The sequence below is a fragment of the Armigeres subalbatus genome, chromosome 3, assembly GCF_024139115.2.
Source record: "Armigeres subalbatus isolate Guangzhou_Male chromosome 3, GZ_Asu_2, whole genome shotgun sequence".
In the NCBI taxonomy this organism is placed as follows: Eukaryota; Metazoa; Arthropoda; class Insecta; order Diptera; family Culicidae; genus Armigeres; species Armigeres subalbatus.
In genome coordinates this window covers 141,211,198-141,231,589 of record NC_085141.1, presented here as the reverse complement: position 1 = coordinate 141,231,589, position 20,392 = coordinate 141,211,198, and the positions used below count along the sequence as shown (strand labels likewise).

The 20,392-nt window shown below is 41.4% G+C and overlaps 1 protein-coding gene across 2 annotated transcripts in view; it reads right to left on the bottom strand.

Annotated features, from left to right (window-relative positions):
• LOC134228060 (uncharacterized protein ZK1073.1) overlaps positions 1-18,765 on the bottom strand; it is a 158,519-nt gene extending 139,754 nt beyond the window's left edge. The window contains exon 1 of one of the 2 annotated variants that reach the window (XM_062709827.1): positions 18,526-18,765. The gene's annotated coding sequence lies outside the window, so the exon portion shown is untranslated. The remainder of the gene's footprint in view (positions 1-18,525) is intronic. The other variant, XM_062709829.1, reaches the window with a different exon arrangement.
• Positions 18,766-20,392: the final 1,627 nt, after the last annotated feature.

Below are 20,392 nucleotides of genomic sequence, written 5' to 3'. Positions count from 1 at the left end.
TTTGCTTAATTTTGACGTCCTTTGCACCAGTTGTCGCACTTGTGGTCTCTATTTGGCCAGTCCCATAAGAAAACAATGGGATAAGAAAACAATAGGATTTGGGAAAATTAAGATTAGTGCCACAACTGGTGCATGCGTTCCTATTATGGATTAATCAATTTTGAGGATAATAACAAATTTTATTGTGGTTGTCACAACTGTTCTAAGAAGCAGGAAGTAAAACCTTTTCCCTGATAAATAAAGTTCACCCACATGCCTTTTACTTATTTTTAAAAAAATACTTGTTCTTATGTATGGCGACAATTGGTAAACCCACCCTAATTAGATTTTTCGTATGACCGAAAAAGTGCCGTGTGAGAAAATAATTCATTTGGGTAATCATAATGCTTTACATGCAAATGGATTAAGCTGAAAAACAAAAGACTTAAGAACATTCAATATTATTTCCGAAAAAAATTCGCTACGGACTGCTCGGTTAATTCTATTAGCTCAGCAGTAAAATTCACACAGAAATGCCACCGGCGCGTATACACGGCCGTGCGCGCGGCTGCGTATTTATCAGCGCTCACTGCAGTGCGTTTTAGGGCTCTTTTTCCACACTGCACTGTTCTGCTGTTGATTGTGCGCTCGGTGCATTTTGTTCGATCTTCTTTTATCACACACTTCTCCCAAGCTGTGGTGAATTCAAACGTAAGAGGCGCGCTCCCGTTCAAATGCAACGGTGCATGTGAGTGTATTAAAATTTCTTTTCACCACACTGAGGAGATGGACATCTCTGGCGGAAGGTAATAAAATTAATCAGTTCAGTGCGTGATCTCTCTTGTTTCGGACAGCAGAACGATCGCGCGGTCGGACGAATTATTGTGTTCTGCATTGCGCGGACGGTAATAAAATTAATCAGTTCTGTGCGTGATCTCTCTTGTTTCGGACCGCAGAACGATCGCTCGGTCGGACGAATTATTGTGATCTGCATTGCGCGGCCGGTAATAAAATTTATCAGTTCTGTGCGTGATCTCTCTTGTTTCGGACAGCAGAACGATCGCGCGGTCGGACGAATTATTGTGATCTGCATTGCGCGGCCGGTAATAAAATTAATCAGTTCAGTGCGTGATCTCTCTTGTTTCGGACAGCAGAACGATCGCGCGGTCGGACGAATTATTGTGTTCTGCATTGCGCGGACGGTAATAAAATTTATCAGTTCTGTGCGTGATCTCTCTTGTTTCGGACCGCAGAACGATCGCGCGGTCGGACGAATTATTGTGATCTGCATTGCGCGGCCGGTAATAAAATTAATCAGTTCAGTGCGTGATCTCTCTTGTTTCGGACAGCAGAACGATCGCGCGGTCGGACGAATTATTGTGATCTGCATTGCGCGGCCGGTAATAAAATTAATCAGTTCAGTGCGTGATCTCTCTTGTTTCGGACAGCAGAACGATCGCGCGGTCGGACGAATTATTGTGTTCTGCATTGCGCGGCCGGTAATAAAATTTATCAGTTCTGTGCGTGATCTCTCTTGTTTCGGACAGCAGAACGATCGCGCGGTCGGACGAATTATTGTGTTCTGCATTGCGCGGACGGTAATAAAATTAATCAGTTCTGTGCGTGATCTTCGTCATCGTAACTTTCTTTTTCTGGAATCGAGGAACAGCAATTATGCTTTGAACGAGCCCGTCCGTGCAATCTGCCATCAATTAAATATTTTTTTTTCATACTTTGACTACAATGTTTCTGCTGACGTGTTTCGACAACGACTACTAGAAGTTTTCCGTACCGCCGGACGTTACCAAATAGATTTAGAATAGAATAAGTCATATTCATTGAGACAATCATTGTCAGTTGGATAATAAACAAACAAATAAACAAATCTCTCTTGTTTCGGACCGCAGAACGATCGCTCGGTCGGACGAATTATTGTGATCTGCATTGCGCGGCCGGTAATAAAATTAATCAGTTCAGTGCGTGATCTCTCTTGTTTCGGACAGCAGAACGATCGCGCGGTCGGACGAATTATTGTGTTCTGCATTGCGCGGCCGGTAATAAAATTAATCAGTTCTGTGCGTGATCTCTCTTGTTTCGGACCGCAGAACGATCGCTCGGTCGGACGAATTATTGTGATCTGCATTGCGCGGCCGGTAATAAAATTTATCAGTCCGGGCGTGATCTCTCTTGTTTCGGACAGCAGAACGATCGCGCGGTCGGACGAATTATTGTGATCTGCATTGCGCGGCCGGTAATAAAATTAATCAGTTCTGTGCGTGATCTCTCTTGTTTCGGACCGCAGAACGATCGCGCGGTCGGACGAATTATTGTGATCTGCATTGCGCGGCCGGTAATAAAATTTATCAGTTTTGTGCGTGATCTCTCTTGTTTCGGACCGCAGAACGATCGCGCGGTCGGACGAATTATTGTGATCTGCATTGCGCGGCCGGTAATAAAATTAATCAGTTCTGTGCGTGATCTCTCTTGTTTCGGACAGCAGAACGATCGCGCGGTCGGACGAATTATTGTGTTCTGCATTGCGCGGCCGGTAATAAAATTAATCAGTTCTGCGCGTGATCTCTCTTGTTTCGGACAGCAGAACGATCGCGCGGTCGGACGAATTATTGTGTTCTGCATTGCGCGGCCGGTAATAAAATTAATCAGTTCAGTGCGTGATCTCTCTTGTTTCGGACAGCAGAACGATCGCGCGGTCGGACGAATTATTGTGTTCTGCATTGCGCGGCCGGTAATAAAATTAATCAGTTCTGCGCGTGATCTCTCTTGTTTCGGACAGCAGAACGATCGCGCGGTCGGACGAATTATTATGTTCTGCATTGCGCGGACGGTAATAAAATTTATCAGTTCTGTGCGTGATCTCTCTTGTTTCGGACAGCAGAACGATCGCGCGGTCGGACGAATTATTGTGATCTGCATTGCGCGGCCGGTAATAAAATTAATCAGTTCAGTGCGTGATCTCTCTTGTTTCGGACAGCAGAACGATCGCGCGGTCGGACGAATTATTGTGTTCTGCATTGCGCGGCCGGTAATAAAATTTATCAGTTCTGTGCGTGATCTCTCTTGTTTCGGACAGCAGAACGATCGCGCGGTCGGACGAATTATTGTGTTCTGCATTGCGCGGACGGTAATAAAATTAATCAGTTCTGTGCGTGATCTCTCTTGTTTCGGACCGCAGAACGATCGCTCGGTCGGACGAATTATTGTGATCTGCATTGCGCGGCCGGTAATAAAATTTATCAGTTCTGTGCGTGATCTCTCTTGTTTCGGACAGCAGAACGATCGCGCGGTCGGACGAATTATTGTGATCTGCATTGCGCGGCCGGTAATAAAATTAATCAGTTCTGTGCGTGATCTCTCTTGTTTCGGACCGCAGAACGATCGCGCGGTCGGACGAATTATTGTGATCTGCATTGCGCGGCCGGTAATAAAATTTATCAGTTTTGTGCGTGATCTCTCTTGTTTCGGACCGCAGAACGATCGCGCGGTCGGACGAATTATTGTGATCTGCATTGCGCGGCCGGTAATAAAATTAATCAGTTCTGTGCGTGATCTCTCTTGTTTCGGACAGCAGAACGATCGCGCGGTCGGACGAATTATTGTGATCTGCATTGCGCGGCCGGTAATAAAATTAATCAGTTCTGTGCGTGATCTCTCTTGTTTCGGACCGCAGAACGATCGCGCGGTCGGACGAATTATTGTGATCTGCATTGCGCGGCCGGTAATAAAATTTATCAGTTTTGTGCGTGATCTCTCTTGTTTCGGACAGCAGAACGATCGCGCGGTCGGACGAATTATTGTGTTCTGCATTGCGCGGCCGGTAATAAAATTAATCAGTTCTGCGCGTGATCTCTCTTGTTTCGGACAGCAGAACGATCGCGCGGTCGGACGAATTATTGTGTTCTGCATTGCGCGGCCGGTAATAAAATTAATCAGTTCAGTGCGTGATCTCTCTTGTTTCGGACAGCAGAACGATCGCGCGGTCGGACGAATTATTGTGTTCTGCATTGCGCGGCCGGTAATAAAATTAATCAGTTCTGTGCGTGATCTCTCTTGTTTCGGACAGCAGAACGATCGCGCGGTCGGACGAATTATTGTGTTCTGCATTGCGCGGCCGGTAATAAAATTAATCAGTTCAGTGCGTGATCTCTCTTGTTTCGGACAGCAGAACGATCGCGCGGTCGGACGAATTATTGTGTTCTGCATTGCGCGGACGGTAATAAAATTAATCAGTTTTGTGCGTGATCTCTCTTGTTTCGAACCGCACAACGATCGCGCGGTCGGACGAATTATTGTGTTCTGCATTGCGCGGCCGGTAATAAAATTTATCAGTTCTGTGCGTGATCTCTCTTGTTTCGAAGCGGGCTTGGTAGTCATATGGCTACTGCTTCTGCCTCATACGCAGGAGGTCGTGGGTTCAATCCCAGGTCCGTTCCATTCTCCTACTTTGTATCTTCCTCTATATTTCTCATGTTCTAGCAATCGCTAGAACTGGAAATGGACTTTCATACCGTTTCCATTTTTATTCCTATACCTTCAACTTGAGTATTCTAACAGTAATCTGCTAGAATTGGAAATGAACTATAGAGCTCGTTTCCAAACATCCAATTAGAAATTCCATCAGTTACCTTCTCCTATCTATCACATTGGCAGCTCGTTAACCAAAACGGACCTCTGCCTCTCCAACCTAACCCAGAAATTCCAACAAATTCCGCATGAACTCGTGGCAAGTGCAGAGGTATATTCGGCTTGCAGTGGGCGAGTGATTGCATCATCATTTCCTCCCCTTCCCTACATTGACTTGCATTCTGACGTGGCAGGCGCCAGTATGACCTAACAAATGAGATCACCAGTACTTGTACATTGAAGATGTGTGCTAGTCCCAAGCAAACATCTGTTGGTTCCCTGTGCAAGAGCAGCTGATCTGGTCATAATGGAGTAGCAACTACGAGCAGTCAATCAAGCTCAAGCAAAATATAAGATATTTTTGATGTTGTCATAATATGGAAATGTTATTAAGCAACAATCTCAGTCATTTCGCGACATAACTTTTGAGAAGAGCTTAGTATTTTGACTCTTTTAAAAAATAAATCAATTTCCTAACGACATTGAATTTTTATTCACAGAATATCAAGAACAAAGAGAAGTAGAAGCTCGCCATCGCACAAAAAGACTATAGAAAATCTGCTTACATAAAACGTGTTTTCAAATTTGGTTTTTTCAAATCGTGTTTACTCAAATTTTTTTTTTCTTTATTTTTCTGTGCTTTCTTCGTACTTTGATTTTTTTTTATGGTATCACGATTCTCGTTAGTACGAAATGAATGCTCTTTAAATTATTTTTACAATGCTATATATAAACCTTGGTATCGTATAAGAAATAAACCTTTCAAAAAGCTAGTATGAAGTGAAGCAAGATTTTGAACAGCAAAATCGCATTTTTACCTTTTCTCAACTTTGATAACCAATAGCCCAAAAACTATATCTCGTAGAGACCTGCAATTTTAAGGTTTTCTCATCTTATGTATCTTTTATCGAAAAAAAATAGTGAAAAAATGATTGATGAAAATCGATTTTCCGATTAATGACCGCCTAAATCCCCATAGTGGGATGTGTCTGAAGTTGATGAAGAATTTGTTTACCTTGGCTTGTGACATGTGACAATAACATTTTCTGTGAAATGAAAAGACGCAATCCAGCTTAGAATACGGCGTTCAATGAATTAACGAAAGTAGCCAAGGACCCACAACAGGAAGACAGAAATGAAATATGCTATGTATAGAATGCAGATTCTCCAGTAGCCCAGTATGGACAAGAAGCGTGGACGTTAAAATAGGAGAACCGGAAATCATTCGAAGTTTTCGAGCGAAAAGCGCAGCGTACAATACAGGAAGGAAAATAGACTAATGGACTTAACCACGAGCGTTTTCTTTTTCCACGATTCTTCATCTTATCGGTCGGAAAAGTGACATCCGCTGCGAGCCGATGAATATTTCAGTTCACCGGATATTCATGTCGAGGTTCATTTTTTGTAAACCTTGCCCACAGCGGGTGTTTTCTTCTTACTGAAAATCGGCGCGTGACGTCATCGTGGTTTAGTCCATGCGCAGACGCAATGAGAAACAAATTGTATCAAGTGTGCAAAGAAGAAAATACATGAATCGTATAAAATACGGCAGACTTCAGTGGGCTGGTCACTTACTGTGAATGACGGAAGAAATAATAGCGAAAACAATATTCAATAAAAATAAAAACGGCTACAGACCGGCGGCTTCACGGGAAGCCACGAACAAGCTGGCTGTACGCGGTGGAATGGGACCTGGGGATCCTAAGCTTTAGGGGAGACTGGAGCAACATCGTCCAAGACCGACGATTATGGAGCTCTACAATACATCAGGCGTAGGTTATCGAAGCTGTAGCCAACCAGGTACCCAGGTAGGTACCTATTGTATTAAATTGGGATTTGAAAACTATTCTCACTGTGCATGCTTAGGAATTTCATTAATTCAAGACCAATACGATGCCGACTAGACGAAAATTAGTTCGACACTCATTACCACATCATACTCAGGAATCCTCTGCATCTCCGTGAGCGCCACAGGAAAGGGATAGTTAATTATAAGAGAAGGGAGTTGCCTTGGTAAGCGACTAAATAATTACTACTAAATATTATGTACGAAGATATGTCGAGGTAACACATTTAACCATGCACTAATTGATTTACTTTCCGACAGCAAAAAAAAAACAAAATACCCGGATCCGGATCCCTGTCCTATAATGAAGCACGTGCAATCGCGATCGAAACCGATACGAAACACGTACAATCGCGAACTAATTGATTTACTTTCCGATCGCACAAAACAGAACTAAACACCCAGATCCGCGTCCGATTCGAAACTCGTTCTTTCACGAACTCTGAAGAATTTCCTGTGCCAGATAAGATAATTTTCTGTGGAAATTCATAAAAATTTCGTGTGTATCAGGTTTGACGGTTTTGCGTTTCCTCTTTAGCAGCTCTGTTGTGTTCCGGGTTTTGTTTAATCAGAGTTTCCACAAATTAAGCAAATGTACAAAAAGTTAATATATCACATGAAATGGGATTTCTGGTTCAATTGCCCCTGAGTTATTATTAATTGGTATAACAATCTAAACATACATAAAAAATACACTGAATCATTTTAGATATTACTAATATTTTTTGGAATTAATTCCGACATACCCTCCAGGGTTTTGTACTGTTGTAAAATGTACAACCGAGGAAAATAATTTATACAACCGTCGCGATAACTCGATACGAGACATAAATAGATAAAAATATTATAACACAACGTGTCATTTTTGAATGTGTGAAAGTGAAAATCAACGCACCACTTGTTGGAATGCTACAGTTTGAATCGCCAGTCATCAAACCACGCAGGTGTCGCAAGCGGTGCACGTCCATCCGTGGATTGTCACAACCGAGAGAAGCGGTGCAAAGAACACACAACAGTCAGTGTAGCGTTCAACTTTACGATTTCATAAAAGAAGCGCATTTTGGCCTCTTGACCGGAGCTATTTTTAGTATACAGAAAGCCGCATAAAATAACAGATGAATTTTCTTCGCCTCCGGTTCATAAGGGGAGATAAATAAACTCAATCGTGGCGTCTTATCTTCTCGACCGCACAAACAAAGAATCGCGATGCTCAATTCCACGGTGCCTATTTCTTTTTGCGTTCTATAATCAACACACCCGTCTTAATGAGAGAGCAGTTGATTGATAAGTGTGTTATGATTTTGTTTTTGCATTGCGAAAAAAGTAAGCTACCATGCGTCCAATTGCTTTCTAAGGACGGGTAAAACAGATACCGTAATCCGGGGGATCTTTGATCGCCGGGGATTGATCAGTTCAACCATTTTCAAGAAATGAATCAATTATTATTTTGACGTAAACTACGTCTAAGGGGAAGACTCGGATACAGGGTGTAAAATGAAAATTTCAAAATTGGGGATCGTCACGAAATCATGTAAGATTTGTAACATTAATAGGTCCTTTATTTTTCAATGGATTTCAAAGATTTATAATCAATCGATTCACAAACTCTCCACCAATTTGCCAGTAGTATTGAAACTTTTGATTATCAACGCTAAACTATTGTAAATTTTAGTTTTTTTATGCATCATGCATTCCTTACACAGCGCGTTCCAATCCTTGGTAATTGCCTACTTTTAGAGTTTTTTTTTCAATCCCTCACAGAGTGGGAGATGCTGCTAAAGCAGTGTAGTAGTGTCGGTGTGATGGTTCCTTCTCTTCTATTTAGAGAGGAATAATTGGTCCAGTGTATTATATTTGGTTTTACGTAGTTTACGTCGAGTTTGGTTTTACGTAGTTTACGGTCGTATCTTGTATACAACCCCAATTTTTTTTGGTTGATCCATTTTTGCCTTTCTCGTATACAAAGTAGGGGAAGTGAACCGGTTTTGGCCAACTTAGTGCCTAATTTGGCCAACCCTGAAAAATACATATTTTTCCAAAATAATCGATCAGTTGAAAGCAGCGTTGAATCGTGAGGGATATACCTCTAGTTGGAACTAATAAAACCTTCGTAAATTACTTTATTTTTGGAGTTATTCCCAAAATTGGCCAAATTAGGAACATGGCCAAAACCGGTACAGTTCCCCTATACGTAAAGGCTATATGTTCGCTCCAAAAACGAACTTTTTATAGGAGGCCCGGAGACCCATAGTGTTATATACCGATCGACTCAGCTCGACGAATTGGAGTGATGTCTGTGTGTGTGTATGTGTGTGTATGTGTGTGTGTGTGCGCAAAAGGTTTAGCTCATTTCTTAGGCACTTATCCTCAACCGATTTGCTCGCAACAAATTGCATTCGACGCGGAATCTTGTCCCATTGTTTCGTATCGAAAATTGACCCGATCGGACTATGGGCTTAGAAGTTATGGCCAAAATATTTTTTTTCATAAAAAAGCACATTAAAAAGTCTAGCTCACTTTTTGGGAACTTATTCTCAATCGATTTGCTCGCAATAAGTTGCAATCGACGCAGAATCCTGTCCCATTGTTTTCTATTGAAAACTGACCTGATCAGACTATGGCCTCAGAAGTTATGGCCAAAATAAATTTTTTCATATAAAAGCACATCAAAAAGTCTAGCTCACTTTTTGGGAACTTATTCTAAACCGATTTGCTCGCAACAAGTTGCAATCGACGCAGAATCCTGTCCCATTGTTTCCTATCAAAAACTGACCTGATCGGACTATGGCCGTAGAAGTTATGGCCAAAATACTTTTTGCCTTTCTCGTATACAAAGTATACGTAAAGGCTATATGTTCGCTCCAAAAACAAACTTTTGATCCGAGGACCGGAGACCCATAGTGTTATATACCAATCGATTCAGCTCAACGAATTGGAGTGATGTCTGTGTGTGTATGTGTGTGTGTATGTGTGTGGGTATGTGTGTGTGTATGTGTGTGTGTGCGCAAAAAGTTTAGCTCACTTTTTAAGTACTTATTTTCAACCGATTTGCTTTCAACAAGTTTCATTCGACGCAGAATCCTATCCCATTGTTTCCTATTGAAAATTGACCCGATCGGACTATGGGCTTAGAAGTAATGGCCAAAATACTTTTTTTTTTCATATAAAAGCACATTAAAAAGTCTAGCTCACTTTTTGGGCACTTATCCTAAACCGATTTGCTCTCAACAAGTTTCATTCCACGCAGAATCCTATCCCATTGTTTCCTATTGAAAATTGACCCGATCGGACTATGGGCTTGGAAGTTATGGCCAAAATACTTTGTATCATATAAAAGCACATTAAAAAGTCTAGCTCACTTTTTGGGCACTTATCCTCAACCGATTTGCTCTCAACAAGTTTCATTCGACGCAGAATCCTATCCCATTGTTCCCTATTTAAAATTGACCGGATCGGACTATGGGCTTAGAAGTAATGGCCAAAATACTTTTTTGCCTTTCTCGTATACCGGACCGGACTATGGGCTTAGAAGTTATGGCCAAAATACTTTTTTGCCTTTCTCGTATACAAAGTATACGTAAAGGCTATATGTTCGCTCCAAAAACGAACTTTTTATAGGAGGCCCGGAGACCCATATTGTTATATACCGATTGACTCAGCTCGACGAATTGGAATGATGTCTGTGTGTGTGTATGTGTGTGTGTATGAGTGTGTATGTGTGTGTGTATGTATGTGTGTGCGCAAAAAGTCTAGCTCACTTTTTGGGCACTTATCCTCAACCGATTTGCTCGCAATAAGTTGCATTCGACGCAGAATCCTGTCCCATTGTTTCCTATTGAAAATTGACCCGATCGGACTATGAGCTTAGAAGTTATGGCCAAAATACTTTTTCTTTCATAAAAAATCACATTAAAAAGTCTATCTCAATTTTTGGGCACTTATTCTCAACCGATTTGCTCGCAACAAGTTGCAATCGACGCAGAATCCTGTCTCATTGTTTCCTATTAAAAACTGACCTGATCGAACTATGGGCTTAGAAGTTATGGCCAAAATCCTTTTTTTTTATAAAAAAAAACACATTAAAAAGTCTAGCTCACTTTTTGGGCACTTATTCTCAACCGATTTGCTCGCAACAAGTTGCATTCGATGCAGGATACTGTCCCATTGTTGAAAATTGACCCGATCGGACTATGGGCTTAGAAGCTATGGCAAAACCATAAAGCACATTAAAAAGTCTAGCTCACTTTTTGGGCACTTATTCTCGCCACAAGTTGCATTCGACGCAGAATCCTGTCCCATTGTTTCCTATTGAAAATTGACCCGATCGGGCTATGGGCTCAGAAGTTATGACCAAAATTCTTTTTGCCTTTCTTGAATACAAAGTATACTTAAAGGCTATATGTTTGCTCCAAAAACAAACTTTTTATAGGAGGCCCGTAGACTCATAGTGTTATATACCGATCGACTCAGCTCGACGAATTAAACTGATGTCTGTGTGTGTATATGTGTGCGCAAAATAATCTCACTGATTTTTCAGGCACTTATCCTTAACCATTTCATTTCTTAGGCATTTCATTTCTTATCCTCAACCGATTTGCTCGCAATTTGGTTGCATTTCAAATGGTTGCATTTGACGCGGAATCTTGTCCCATTGTTTCGTATCGAAAACCGGCCCAGTCGGACTATGGGCTTCGGAGTTATGGCCAGTTTTTACAAGAAATTTTCTTTTTCTCTATTTAGGCACTTACTCTCGGCAACATTCGACGCAGAATCATCTCCCATTGTTTCCTATTAAAAATTGGCCGGATCAGACTATGGGCTCAGAAGTTATGGCCAAAATACTTTTTTTCATACCAAAAGTGCGAAGAAGTTACTCACTCACAAGAAACGAGAAAGGCACTATCACTGCTAGGTGGATTAATCTGGGTTTTTTTTTCAAAATTTAGCTTTTTATTGTTGAAAACCCAGGTAATTCCACTAGCGGTGATGATGCCTTTCTCGATATTATCGATGCACTTCGCCTCAGTGTAAGGTATTTCAACTATAAAGGTAGGCATTTAACATAATTCTAGGTGCTGGAGAAAATGTTGGTTATTAGTTTCCAACGACATTTTGACTCACTGATGCATAAGAACTGAATTATGTTACAATTTTTATACAATAATAGAAAAGCAGAACGAAATGTCTTGTAAATAAATCAATAATTTGATAATATATAAATTCGAATTACTACATTAGATGGAATCAGTTCCATTAGTTGATATTCTAGTGTACTCAATCAGAGTCAAACCAAGTCAAGCTCTAGATTCAAGTGATACGGTACAATTAATCCAATTGAAAGTGATACTACCCGCACGCAATCCATTAACATAGCGAAGCATAAGATGGATTATTGTTACAACGATTACATCACACATCAGCAGTCGAGGCATTTTCAAATGGATGTGTGGGATTTAATTGAAACTAAGTAGTGCTTTCATCCGTCTTGGATGATGCTATGTGTTGCGTGCTAAATTAAGAACTTGGACCAAAGTAGGACAAGTATATACAGTTCAACACTATGGAATTAATAAACAATAACTACTTCCGAGTCGCTCGGTAATAGCGGCTTGAGAGTAAAAAGCACAGTGAACGATTGATTTTGCCACACAGGCAAGCCACCATCACCAATAGCGGATAGCTGGATTGAACCATGTATGGCTTATAAGATACTTATTCGATACCTATTTTTCTCAGATTTTCTAATCAATCTACGTTTCTGAAATCTCCTAAATCTGTAACAATCTAACATATACCAGCAGCAGCAATGCTACAAACAAGAAGATATGTTCAACGCTTCCAAATTGTTTGTAAATAATAATCTTTTAGGCCCAAATCTAGACCAGAATTTGAAAAGGGCGTCACAGCCAAAATTCATTTTTACTGATGCATTTTCTATGTATATAGCTTTATATGTAGACGAGAAATTGGAAAAAACACATTTTGGCTGTTACAGTCCTGAGGAAAATAATCTGTAAATTCTTACAAAAACTAACAAAGGAGTTCCTACGAGGATTTCTCCGTAAATTACTGCGAAAGCTCTACTGGGAATTTTTAGGAAACTCCTCGGAGAGTTCCTGTGGAAGTTCATCATGAAACTCATGTGATAATTCCTCCGAAAAATGCAAAGAAACCTCTTGATATCCAAGCGGAAATTCATCAAGACAATTCTTGCAAAATTCATCTACGAATTGGGGACTTCTATGCAAATTCTCCAGAAAATTCTTTTATACAATCAATTAGCAGAAATTAAATAGAACTATCCACGTGAATTTGAAGCAACTTTTCAACAACAGGATTAGTTCAGGATTACCGCAGGAATTCCGGAAGGAGTTTTCGTATAAACTCTTGGATGAATATCCGCAGGACTATCCGAATATATTCCTGGTAGGAATCATTGAAAATATTTCAGAATTGCTTCGGAGAAAATCGGAAATATTTTCATTGGCTTTTTGGGTCAATAACCGCATCAGCCCAAATGGTGGACCTCTTTTCCCGAGCAACTCGTGGGACCAAAATGGAAAACCAAGTCAATTCTTCAATTAGTGGTAGTAGTGTAGGTGACAACCCCTTCGCAAGAGGTGGATTGTTCAGGTCTCCGCCTAGAAGGTCAGAGGCAATAGTCGGCAGCTCGGTGCGCAGCGCCAGCGTGGGTCACTTAACCTTCGCTGAAACGCAAACGCGATGGGCTTTCGGCCTTCGAGGTGGCGACGGAACAGCTGGACGCCATCATCGACTTTGCGTCATCGAAGCATAATATCAGTAAGGACCTTAAGAGGAGCTTGCTGAAACTTCGAAAGTCGATGTTGGACGCCAAGCTAGAGAGGCGGTCGGAACGGCCAAGTGTAAACCCGTGAAATCCGTGGAGTCGACGTCTACCCAGACTGAGACCCAAGGATTCGCGGACTCGGGCAAGGTCGAGTCGACCGAGGGCGTGCCAGCGAAGACGGTGGTGCCAAAGTCTACCCAGACCGAGGCTCAAGTATTTGCGGGCACGTCGGGGGTGACTACTCCAAACGGGGGAGACAGTCTCCAAGGGATGAGCTCCCTGGGGGCTACTCCAAAACGCGGAGGGTTACTACCCCGAACAAGGGTAGTGGGGCTGGGAAGCTGAACCCCGGCCAGGTACCTCCAAAACCGGGGGAGGAAGGACCTGGAAAGGTCCGTCCACCCAGGAAAGACGATAGTAAGGGGTTACGGCAGGCTGAGAGCTCTCAGCCGCACCAGACCAGGGAAAAAGAGGGGGATGACGCCTCCTGGACCTTGGCCAAGAATAAGAGGAAAACCGAAGACGTCAAGGGCCGAAAATAAGGCCCAGGCGAATAAGGGTAGCAAGAATTCTAGGGGAGGCGCCAATCGCTTCAGGGGCGATGCCCTAGTCATCAAGACGGACGAGGCTAAGTACTTGGACGTCTTGAAGGCTATGAGGAGTGACGTCAAGCTCGGTGAACTCGGCGCCGACGTACGTAACGTACCCGGATGGGCGAGATGATCCTCGAGCTGAAGCGGGGCGTCTCGCAAAATGGCGCCGCCTACAAGAAGTTGGTGGAGGAAGTCCTAAGCGAGACGGTCAAGGTGAGGGCACTCACGACGGAGGTGAATCTAATGGTTAAAGACCTGGACGAGATCACCGAAGTCGAAGAGCTCGTCACGGCACTGCGGCGACAGTGTGAAGTTTAGGCGCCCACCGTAGCCGTTCGGCTACGGAAAGGTCCGGCAGTGACGCAGGTAGCATTGGTTCGGCTATCTGCAGCGGACGCATCCAAGGTAGTAAATGTAAGGGAGCGTCAAGGTGGGATGGTCGGTGTGCCCTGTGGGCATATACGAGCAACCCCAAGCTTGCTTCAAGTGCCTGGAACCGGGGCACAAGCAATGGGACTGCAAAGGCCCTGACAGAAGCAATCTCTGCCGACGCTGCGGATTGGAGGGACATAAGGCAGAATGCTGCACGAACCCTCCCAATTGTTTGATTTGTTCCAGCCAAGCTGTGAACAACAAGTACCCCATGGGGGGTTTGAAGTGCCCGGCGTTTAAGCGTGCTGCAAAATCATAGTGCAGGTAACGCAGCTGGCTTGCTCGGCCTCGCCCGAGTGTTTGGTGTGCGCAGGTTTAGAGGAAACGGCGCAACACGTGTTGTTCGTGTGCGCACGTTTTCGCGCAATGCGTGACCACATGCTTGCCACATGTGGTCTGGACACTACCCCGGACAATCTAGTTCGGAGGATGTGTAAAGACAAAGTTGGCTGGAACGCCGTTTTATCGGCTATCGTTCAAATCGTCTCGGAGCTACACAGAAGGTGGCGCGTGGACTCAAGGATGGCTAGTTCAGGCGCAAATAAGAGGTGGTCCAAGGGATCGAAGTCGGCTTCATGGGTCATACCGGTGGTCATGGCCTGTGGTCGAACTCGATCCTTTTATAGAACAAGTGGCCGCGTGAAGAACAACATGGTATCGTCGCTTTCGCGGCGTCGGTCAACCGGGCGGGTTCCGAGCCTGAGGACGGAAAGGGGTCCTCGTCACGGCTGGGGTAGGTGTAGACACCGCGTCGGCAAGTTCCTCTGTGTGTTGGCGAACAGACCCCATCGCAGAGAGGTCAATTTGGGTTGCACGCCGTATCATCATTCTTGATACCAGTCGTGCAGAGGGAAGCAGGCGCGAGGTCGACCCTTCCCACCTTCCGAGGACATAGTGCGTGGTAAGGCCGCCTGGAAAGCCGGCAATGCGCTGGCACGATACCATGGTGTTCTTCTAAAAAAGCGAGTCACGATGTTCGATGCTGCAAGGCCACGCATGAAGAAAAAAAACACATATACACACACACAGACAACACCTCAATTCTTCGAACTGAGTTGATTGATGTATAACACTATGGGTCTCCGGGCTTCCGATAAAAAGTTTGTTTTTGGAGCGAATAAATAGTCTTTACTCGTACTTAGAGTACGAGAAAGGCAAAAAGGATGCAAAAAGAAGGAAGGAGGAAGAATAACAAAGAATAAAGAAAGAAAATGAAAGAATAGGGTTTTCAACTCATTTCTCAATTCTCATTTCTTGCTTCTCGTTCCTCTAGTCTCATTTCGGCTGCTCTCCTATGGTCCTAATTCCTTACATCACACTTTTCGCTTTCTTACTTCCCATTGCTCACTTCTTACTTCTTAATTCTCATTTCTCACTTTCCATACCTCACTTTTTATTTTTAATTATCCACTTCTTACTTTTTACTTCGCATTTCTCACATCACGATTCTTTATTCTCTTTTCTCCAATAAAGGCCGGGACGACAGTCACCTCCTTCAAGAGCTCGTTCTCAGTAAAGCGTTGACCCCAAACTTTTCTCAAAGGGGATTAGTAGACTTTTCTTTTGACCGCCCCACTGGACCCCTCCCCGCGTTCATGAGTTTCGAAAATGTGTTTTTTTCCTTATTTCATTCTTCTTCTTCTTCTTATTGGAATTACATCCCCCACTGGGACAGAGCCGCCTCGCAGCTTAGTGTTCATTAAGCACTTCCACAGTTATTAACCGCGAGGTTTCTAAGCCAAGTTACCATTCTTGCATGCGTATAATCATGAGGCTAACCGTTGATACTTTTATGCCCAGGAAGTCGAGACAATTTCCAATCCGAAAATTGTCTAAACCGGCACCGGGAATCGAACCCAGCCACCCTCAGCATGGTCTTGCTTTGTAGCCGCTCGTCTTGCCGCACGGCTAAGGGGGGCCCCTTATTAGGGCCTTATTTCATTCTATTATTGCCAAATTTCTTCAGTAATCAAGTGCAATAATGTTCTGGCGTCATAAAATAAAGTAGATACATGAAATATATCAAGTAGAAGTGATTTTGAACGTTTCCTGTAATTACCGATATTGGAGACCATATCCTTGATCTAAGAGTTATGGTCATATTTCTTAACAGATCTCTCGGATACCTGCCAAGAAACGTTATACCGATTTTTCTGCATTTCAATACACTTGAGATCAGGTCATCAGATCTACAATCAAGTAAAAGGACAATACTTGTTTCAAATCTAGTTCAGGTATATATGTACATAATCTAGCGAGATATATACATAGTCAGTCAGGTATTTCCTTATTCAGGTAATTCCATATACATACACCGCCAAGCGAATAAATTCCAAACACAAACTTGTTCCGTCATAATAGTTCTTATTGCTCGACCAACTTTGTAGAAGACGGTTTTTGTTGAAATTTCCTCAGTTTGCGAGATATCCAACCCGTGTGCTAAAATCTTTCAGATATCACCCGGATTTTAAAAGATTGCTCCAATTAATTGTTCAATAGTTACCCGATAAGGCCTGGTAAGTGATTTGAAAAATACACGACGCGACGGATTGATATTTGTACAAATTGGCAGCAGAAAATTCAAATGTGTTGCACAAAATTCAACAGCGCATTAGTGAATGTATCAGAAGATACTCGATTCAAAAACTGTTACGGACATTCTTCCCACAGTTTATGAATTTATTGCTCAAAAATCTGTATCTAAACATTGATGTACTAATGTTCGCCGTTAGAAATATGTTTATTGTGCTCGTAAACGTTGTCCCCATTTATTTGTGATTGAAATTCCGATACAATAAGATACGAAGCCGTGCTCATAACTTATCGCTCTCAAACCCGCACTCTATCTAACCTATGGAAAAAACAAACGAAACATTGACCAAAAAAGAATAGGCTGACGAATTTTATTATTTCTGGGAATATAACAAAACACACTTCGAGGAAGCCCGTTGTAATCTTTAAGCAAATTTGCAAGCTAATAGCCAATCACATTTTTACCATGGTTAATAGCGGTTTCATTCTAACTTTGCCTTTCGAACTCAAGTGATTCAAAACTGTGACCGTTTCACCATTGTGAGATTAGTGTAATTTTGCCAATCCTAAGATGGCGAGTCCGATTCTCGGGCCGGTCTAGTATGTTTTCGGGTGGGAAACATTCTTGGCTCCCTGGGCATAGTGTATCCATTGTATTTGCCACACTAGACACATATTCATGCAATGGCAGGAACAGAAAAAACATTTAATAATTATGGAAATAAACCAATAGAACACTAAGTCGAAAAGCAGGCCAAGTACAAATTTGAATGTATGGCAATCGAAGCAGAAGAAGACGATTTATTCACAAATTCATTTTCAAAAGTGTATAACTTTTTCAGACGGATCACGGGAGTAATACTTCTGGTCTTGTTTATCTGGTTTCTGCACTTCAGCTCATAAAAGCAGTTTGAAACAATTTATTTGTATTCTTCGTATTCTTGAATGACTTCAAAACGCTCATGGCATAGCAGTTCACAATTTTTATTGAACTTAGTAAACCTTGAGGGAAATTTATTACCAATAATGTTTTACCGACGAGTAGATATTTTCGTCTCGGCATCCCTTCATGAAGAATAAATCAGCCAAATAAAGAAAACGTGTTGGTAAACCTCATCGAAAATGTTGGGGTGATGATCTTCTGGCACATTCACGCCCATAGAAACATGTTACGCACTCGAAACGAAAGAGCACTTTTTTAAAAATAGACCCCAGTGTAGAACGGTTTAGTGCTTTAGTGTGATATAGAAGTGCCTCGAAAACTGCAACGTATAGTTTTTTTTCGACTAAGCATCGCCTTTATTTGTGCATAGATATTGCGTAGTATACCTTCCACATCGCCCCTATGTCTCACGTTTTATGACAGCGCAAGCCGAGCTCTGTCATCGATCTTTCATCAATTTCTCCCAAGGCGAAGGAGGTCATTCAGTTCGATTCGTAGCTTTATTGGCTCAATTAAATTTTCTTACACACGCTTCTATACAGTGTAATAGCTTCAACGAGATCCGTCCGTTATTAGTGCTGCTGAACGTTGTTAGGTAATAAGAGTGTCAGATGTAGGATCGATGGGTTAGCTTAAAACCGATGTCTAAATTTAGATCACATTTTACCGAAAACACTTGTTCGGAGGAATTGTTGATCTGTACCAATCCCTCAGTGAAGTTCAATGTCACGTTTTTCGGAGACACACTTACAATGAATTGAAATCGAAAATCGCTCAGGATTCACACCAGATTCACCATTTGAATCTCGTCTAGCCGTTACCCGACACTAGTGTGCACTAAATTTACGACCATACAGTTAAACCAAGAAAATCTCTTCAAACTTAGAGCACGACATCCAGCTTCACGGAACAACTCACTCAACTGCGAACTGTATTGGAGGATCGAAAAGTTCTAGTATCCGATTAGATTACAAAAATCAAACTGAGTTCGCTAAGGCGTTGAAAATTGCTCGGAACCTCCGTCTGCTGGTCGTCGGCGCGGGTGTTGATGTTTTCGCGCTGTCTCTGTCCTTCGCCGACAAAGGGGGCGCGGCAGCGGCAGACACCGAGAGGAATCTCACACAGACGTGTCGTTCTTGCTGCTTCTTCGCGGATCGTTGCCGCGGCTTCGGCGGGGACCTGGCAGCTGATCTTCACGCGCTGCGCTGCGGTGCGACCGTTCACAGAATGGTCGCGCGACGCGGGTCGAGTAGCATGATACAATCGGCATGTTTGGCTCGGTGTGGGTACTCAAGTGTGAGCGAAAAATAATTCTGTTTACTAATCGAACCCCTTGCCCGTCCGCTCTGATCCTCTCGCCCAACATCGTACGTTTAATTCCCGATCCACGAAAATAAGTTCGCATACTAGGGTAGTTAAACATACCCAGAGGAAGTTTCATGTCGAAACCAATTATCGTGATTACCAATGCATGTCTCTTGGAAGGAAACCCTTGGGAAGCGCTGGTAAACAATTTTTATTTATTAAATAAGGGCTTGAATTTCAAACTTTTCATACAACATTCAAGCAATTCAATTCTCATTCTTATTCTTATTCTTATTCTTATTCTTATTCTTATTCTTATTCTTATTCTTATTCTTATTCTTATTCTTATTCTTATTCTTATTCTTATTCTTATTCTTATTCTTATTCTTATTCTTATTCTTATTCTTATTCTTATTCTTATTCTTATTCTTATTCTTATTCTTATTCTTATTCTTATTCTTATTCTTATTCTTATTCTTATTCTTATTCTTATTCTTATTCTTATTCTTATTCTTATTCTTATTCTTATTCTTATTCTTATTCTTATTCTTATTCTTATTCTTATTCTTATTCTTATTCTTATTCTTATTCTTATTCTTATTCTTATTCTTATTCTTATTCTTATTCTTATTCTTATTCTTATTCTTATTCTTATTCTTATTCTTATTCTTATTCTTATTCTTATTCTTATTCTTATTCTTATTCTTATTCTTATTCTTATTCTTATTCTTATTCTTATTCTTATTCTTATTCTTATTCTTATTCTTATTCTTATTCTTATTCTTATTCTTATTCTTATTCTTATTCTTATTCTTATTCTTATTCTTATTCTTATTCTTATTCTTATTCTTATTCTTATTCTTATTCTTATTCTTATTCTTATTCTTATTCTTATTCTTATTCTTATTCTTATTCTTATTCTTATTCTTATTCTTATTCTTATTCTTATTCTTATTCTTATTCTTATTCTTATTCTTATTCTTATTCTTATTCTTATTCTTATTCTTATTCTTATTCTTATTCTTATTCTTATTCTTATTCTTATTCTTATTCTTATTCTTATTCTTATTCTTATTCTTATTCTTATTCTTATTCTTATTCTTATTCTTATTCTTATTCTTATTCTTATTCTTATTCTTATTCTTATTCTTATTCTTATTCTTATTCTTATTCTTATTCTTATTCTTATTCTTATTCTTATTCTTATTCTTATTCTTGTTCTTGTTCTTGTTCTTGTTCTTGTTCTTGTTCTTGTTCTTGTTCTTGTTCTTGTTCTTGTTCTTGTTCTTGTTCTTGTTCTTGTTCTTGTTCTT